This window comes from Mus pahari, chromosome 10 (assembly GCF_900095145.1).
Source record: "Mus pahari chromosome 10, PAHARI_EIJ_v1.1, whole genome shotgun sequence".
NCBI lineage: Eukaryota > Metazoa > Chordata > Mammalia > Rodentia > Muridae > Mus > Mus pahari.
The window spans coordinates 22192795-22199958 of record NC_034599.1 but is presented as its reverse complement, the minus strand read 5'-3'; positions in this window follow the sequence as shown (position 1 = coordinate 22199958).

The following is a 7164-nucleotide window of genomic DNA, read 5'->3' as shown; positions in this document are numbered from 1 at the left end:
GACATTTAAATGTGAATATTAGTAAGACATAAAATCACTCTCAGCAAATACTGAAGCTTTAATTTTAATTATATCTCATTTTCCGACCAGAACAATGGACCAGCAGTGCTGGGGATGGAACTGCATGGTAGAATCATGCCAGCACACTGAAGGCCCTAGACTTAATTCCCAGCAGCATGGGGTAATGGGAGAGGACAAAAAGGCTCCAAGAAAGCACACTTCTAAACAGTGAATGAATAGTAAAGTATAAAGTAATGGTCATAGTGGCCTGGCAGACGGCTTAACAATAAAATGCACTTGCTGTTCTTGAAGAGGACCCAGGTTCAATTTCCAGTACCCATGTGGTGGCTCACAGCCTTCTGTAACTCCAATTCCCAGAAATCCAATGCCATCTCCTGACCTCTGTGGGGACTTTACAAATGCAAGGCACAGACATAATCCAGGCAAGACACCCATACACATAATGAAATCTTTAAAAAAAAATTAGTGGTCATAAATGAAATCATAAAGTACTTGAGACTACATATCAAAAAGGCAGTATATTTTGGTTATGGGTGCAGCTAAGCTGTTTTTAAAAAGGATTATGGTCTTAAACACATACATTAACACAAAAGAAAAGCTAAAAGCAATTAGACTTAAAGCCTATGGAGAAAATATGTAGTACAATCTAATGTAGTATAAATTAGAGGTGCGTATGTTATATTTGGAAAGATGAAAGAAGACCATTTAAATTGTATCGGGGACACAATGGAACTAGGGAAGTCTAGTGTCGGATAGTAAAAACATAATATCTGAAGTGGATCCACAGGACATAATGGAGTTTGGACATGACCACGAGAAAGGAACAGAAATTCAGAAGGATGTCTCACACGGACACTGTTTTGTGACATTCAGAGGAGTTTTGAGAAGGGTTAGGTCCTCTGCCACACCACCTCCAGTAGGATCTGTGTGACAAGTTCCACAGACTGAGGCGACTGATCTTAAAAGGGGGAGGCCTCCTGTAACTGGTTGTGGAACTCTTCGCCGTAGAAAAAAAATATTGAGCCATAGTTCTCATGGCAATCTCTCTGTTTTGTTTTCTCTTATTCCTTTTCTTATTTACACATTCCTGGTAGCCTAGGCCAAGATCTTAAGTGAGACTAATGGGTGAGAAACCATCCCTAGAGATGGGGTCACTAACATGACCTTATCCCCGGGAAACCAATGCTTTACTTTTTAAATCATTTACAAAAGTATTATGATAGATAAAAACTTTCCCAACAATAACATTTCATATGGCTGCAGGCGTGTCATTGGAGGTGGGTTTTGGTAAATGGCACAGAAAGCCTTAATTAGAAAGAATTAAAATAGTTTAAATTTATGTGTTGAAGGTTTATTTAAAAAAAAAAATCAGGCATTAGATGTTAAATAATAATTGACCATATGGGGCTGGAGAGTTAGCTCAGCGGTTAAGAGCACTGACCGGAAAGATTTATTAACCTGCTCTTGGAAATATGCCACTAGCCTTGGACAACTGCCCCCACTGAATACATCCTTTTAGAACTGTTATATTTTGGTGATTTATATTAATAATGATGTTACCTGTTCTGTTTCTGATTCACTGAACACATCTTTTCAGAGTTGTAATGTTTGCTTGATTTTTGTGCTTTACTGTGCCAAATGATTTTTGTTGGTATTTGTGATTGTTTCACTGGATACAGTCTCTAAGGGTTGTTATGTTTGGTTTTTTTTAATGTATAAAAACCCCTGCTTGAGAACTGCAAAATATACTCAGATTCAAACTGTATCTGTCTTCGTTTCTGTTTGTCACCGCGGAATTCTTACCCACCTAGCTTCCAGGACCCTCATTCCAGGGACCCCCATACCTGACTGGAGTGGTCTGTGGCAGTCCTCAGTGTAAGCAGGTTCTAAGGAAGAGAGGGAAAGGCAATGAAAGAGGCTGAAATTGTGATGCTCATAAATACAACAATTGATTTTTTTTTTAAGCTGTGACTTCTTCAGTCATAACTAAGGAATCTAGAGGGCGTAAGGAACACATTAAGCATTTCGGGATGATAAACTGGGAATTCCAACACAAGGTAGGCAGAGGCAGATCTTTGTGAGTTTCAGGCCAGCCTCTTTTGCATAGGGGGTTCCAGACCAGCCAAGGCTATACAGAGGGACACTGTCTCAAAAAGAATGAAGAGGAAAAGCAAGAAGCAGAGGAATCTCAATCTGAACACCTTGGTCAGTTGTTAGTTCTTTTGTTGTTGTTGTTTTTAGATTTATTTATTATATGTAAGCACACTGTAGCTGTCTTCAGACTCTCCAGAAGAGGGTGTCAGATCTTGTTACTGATGGTCATGAGCCACCATGTGGTTGCTGGGATTTGAACTCAGGACCTTTGAAAGAGCAGTTGGTGCTCTTAACCTCTGAGCCATCTCTCTAGTCCCAGTTGTTAGTTCTACAGGACCCAGGAGTGTTTCCTTCATTCTAAAGGTGTTAATTAATTAAGGTTATTAAGCATCTATTATTGCCTTGGTCTCAATTTTGATGTCTACATATAGAAAGAGCTGCCTGTAGACCAGTACAACCAGACAGATAAGATAAAGCATGGTGGAGTCGCTTTAGGTCAGTTCCAGTTGCACAGCTGCCCTTGAGGAGGACGTGTGGGAACTCTGCATCTCAAAGCTTAGCAAAACTGCCTATTTCTTTCCTGAATTCTAGGGAACAAGGCCTGCCTGGAAGACAAAAATGTTGCCTGGAAAGAAGAAATGGGCTCAAATATAACACCAGACTATCAAAGGTGGCGAAACAGAGCTACTCTTAGAGATGGGTGATTCAAGCTCTTTATCCTGTACAGGGGAAGAAGACTCTGCAGAACATTATCAGTGCTATCAGACCTGACTCTATCCACCTGCCTTGGCCCTCAGACTGCCTTCCATTTCCTTAGGCTAACCACAGAAGAAATAAAAATGTATTCTATTAATGTTAGTTTAATGCTGCAGCCCGTTAAAGGTTGGTTTGTGGGGACCAAAACTGGGAGATAGCTGGCCACATTTATATTGTCACAAGTTTACCTTCTGTAGAGGCACAACTAGTAGTATCTACTGTCATCTGTCTGTCCTTTAGTTTTGTGGCCACTTGGGGGTCTTGAGCTGTTTTTCTCATTAATTTTTGTCTTCTTGGTTGGGAGCCTAGCTGAACAATTTTAATAGCTAAACCATTTCTCCAGACTTCTGATTCATTTTTAACTAGGCAGTGACAAGAGACTAGAGGATTTTTAGGGTCTTTTTGGTGTAATATTAGTATTACAAGGTTTTAGGCTGCCTCCTATCCCTTTTGCAGAAGAAATTAGGTTAATAGATTGATGTTATAATGGGTTTAACTTGCTAAGGAAATACTAAGTTACACAGAGTAGAACTTACCTAGAGAAGAGCTTTGCCTCCAATATGACTTAAAGGTAATCAACAACCTAACAGGTTTATTAGGGGAAAATTTTGTACCTTTAACATAATTGAGGTTCTGAGCTGGAGAGATGGCTCAGCAGTTAAGAGCACTGATTGTTCTTCCAGAGGTCCTGAGTTCAATTCCCAGCAACCACATGGTGGATCACAACTATCTGCAATTGGATTCTATGCCCTCTTCTGGTGTGTCTGAAGACAGCAACAGTGTACTCATATAAATAAAATAAATAATTAAAAAAAAAAACATAATTGAAGTTTAGGCTTGCTGAATAAACATTTCTTTTCTTTTCTTTTCTTTTCTTTCTTTCTTTCTTTCTTTCTTTTTTTTTTTTGAGACAGGGTTTCTCTGTGCAGCCTTAGCTGTCCTGGAACTCACTTTGTAGACCAGGCTGGCCTCGAACTCAGAAATCCACCTTAGCAGGGTGTTGGTGGGATTCATCTTTAATACCAGCACTCCGGAGACAAAGGCAGGCAGATCTCTGTGAGTTTGAGGCCAGCCTTTTCTACAGAGTTCCAGTAAAACCTTCTCTACAGAGCTACAGAGAAATCCTGACTTAACAAAACAACAAGAAGATTGCCCTTAATTAGACCCTCTTCCCCATAACAAAAGGAGGAAATTATGGTTTACCACTGACCACTGGGGCCCATTCCCATGTTGAAGAACTCACCCCTATGGCTAGCTCCAGGATCACAGCTTCCATTAAGTCCCACTTACTCAGTTATGGGGGGAGGGCAGCGACACATAATTCTGCTGGGAGGTGGGCAGGGTGACTCTGAGTAACAACTGCTGGAAGAGAACAGCACTGGTTTACTTCAAAAATAATTGTGACAAAATCTTTGCTGGGTAAGTCTCTTACTTGTCCAGTCAGATGTACAGTCTTCTCTCTCTCTCTCTCTCTCTCTCTCTCTCTCTCTCTCTCTCTCTCTCTCTCTCTCTCTCTCTCTCTCTCTCTCGTTGCTCAAAGTGTAACTTGGGTTGGGGACCAGAAAGAGATTTAAAGAGGACCATGTATGTAGAAGGTGGAAGCCTGAGAACTATATAAGCTGCTAAAATTTCAAGGCCGGTTTCTCTTTGGGCTTTGGTCAGAACTGGATGTGCCTACTAAACGGCCTTCTCCTTACTTTGTATTATGACTGGGGTCAGTTCTCACTGTGGCGCTTAACATGGCTGTGCCATCCCCATGCAGGTAACCCAGGAAACAGAATCAAATACCCACTATTTCCATTCCTGGAACATGGTATCTAGAATCTGTGCAGGGGCAACTACGGGGAAATTTCCCTTCCCATTGCGGTTCAGGCTAGTTCAGGTTGCAGAGGCCTGAAACACCAAATTGGACCTACCAGGGTCTCTACTGCGCGCGCATGATCCCCACAGCAAAGGCGAGCGACAGCGCAGGCTTCTGATTTCTCCCTGGTGCCTTGAGGAAGCAAACACCCTGCGGTGCAATTTGTGTGAAATGAAAATCACCTCTAATTGGAGGGCTGGGATAGAAATATCTCCAATCTGTAAACAAAGCAACTGCAGTCCAATGGAGGCATACAGCTATAGCATAAAGTGCCACAGGTTAGGCACACTGCAGCAGGAGGTGGCCTACCCTGAGATTCAGAAGCAAGACTTGCTCCTCGTTTTGTTCCAAGGTAGCTCAGGCTGTCCTTGAGGTTCCTGAGCAGCAGCCAGTGGTATTGTGTTTTAATGTGTACTGGGGAGTAAAGCACCCCAGATACTTTGACCCCTGCGTTAGCATAACCTCCAGCATATATATGAAGACACACACAGAAACACTTACACTTGGGATCCTAAGAGATGACTTTGCTTAATCAATTAATTTCGTTTATTTTGGTTTTTCGAGACAGGGTTTTTCTGTGTAAGTCCTGGCTGTCCTGGAACTTGCTTTGCAGAGCTCACAGAACTCACAGGATCAAACTCACAGAGATCCTCCTGCCTCTGCTTCCTGAGTGCTGAGATAAAAGGAGTGCACCACCGTGCCTGCTGGGGGAATTTGTTGTTTTTGTTTTCACATTTTTAGATGGAGTTTCATGTAGCTTCGGCTGGCTCTATAGTTGAGAATAATCTAGAATTTCTGATCCTACTGCCTCTAGCTCCTGAGTGCTGGGATTACAGGTATGTGATACCAAACCCCTTTGTGCGGTGCTTGGGATTGAACCCCGAGCCTCACGCATGTCAGGCAAGTGCTGTGTCAACTGAGCTGCCTGCCCTGTTCCCCTGTGACAATTTTATTAAATCGCTGCTGCTGAAGGCCTCACCAGAGGAAGTCACTGAGAAAAATCCGACACCAGTGTGACCTTCTTTTTTTTCAACTGAATCACAGAGAGGAATATGGAAATTAAGTGAACCACAGCACATTTTACTGGAGAAGTATGTACCTGCAACTGTTTCATTAGATCTATGGGAGAGGGGTGAGTCTTATGTAAGTAAAATTAAACAACTACTTTGGAGACAAAGACAAGAGGATGACGGATCGGGTAAAATGTAGCTAAGCACAATGGAAAGTAGTACAAAGAAAGGAGGAGTTGAAAGAGATGAGAAACAGAGCAACAAGCATATGACCAAACTCCCAGAAACTCTGTGCAGAGAAATGATTGGGAAGGGGGGAGGTCAAGTCTCCCATAAAGAAGAGGATTCCCTCCCTTCTCTTACGCTGGAGAAACTGACTTTGGGTGATTATTTGGGGGTTTAATGACATAGGGAAGGAAACAAAATTATGATCGTGTAATTTTTTTTTAAAAAAGAATAATATCAGGGGCTGGAGAGATGGCTCAGTGGTTAAGAGTACCAACTGCTCTTCCAGAGGTCCTGAGTTCAATTCCCAGCAACCACGTGGTGGCTCACGACCATCTGTAATGGGGTTCTCTTCTGGTGTGTCTGAAGAGAGCAATGGTGGTATACTTATATATACAAAATAAATAAATAAATCTTTAAAAAAAAAAGAGTAATATGAGCTGGTGTTGTGGAATTAATATGCCATTAATTCCAGCACTTGGGAGGCAGATGCAGGCAGATCTTTGTGGATTTGGGCTAGCCTGGTCTACATAGTAAGTTTGGGGTCTTGGGTCTTTTTCCTCAATTATCACAGAAAGAATACAAGAAAAAGCAAACATCCATGTAAATGTCATCTTTACTTTTCATTCCCTCTGACGCCTGAAGGCAGAGAGTGTTTTATTTATCAAAGCTCAGGCAGAATATTGAAGCCATTTTGACCCCCCCCTTTTTTTCATGCTTATCAGAAGCATGATAGTGAGAAAGAGAGGGGCTTTGAATAGTAAACCTGTATTGAGCTCCGTCTGTGATTCAGCTGTTTAATCTGTGGCAATCAGTTCACTGGGATGAGTAGTAGCGTCCATGTTTTATAGGTAAGGAATCCTAGCCTTAGATAAGCATAAATAAGCAGACACACTTGCTCTGTTCAGAGGCAAATCAAGCAGGAAACCCCCTCTTTGCCTCTTGATTTGGTTTTTGTGTCTGTATTAAACAGTATTGTAAAACTCTTAAGTTCAATTTATGCAGATTTAATTTCTTTAGTCCTTTTAAGAAATACATCTCTCAGCTGGGCGTGGTGGCACACACCTTTAATCCCAGCACTCGGGAGGCAGAGGCAGGTGGATTTCTGAGTTTGAGGTCAGCCTTGTCTACAAAGTGAGTTCCAGGACAGCCAGGGCTATACAGAGAAACCCTGTCTCGAAAAACCGAAAAAAAAAA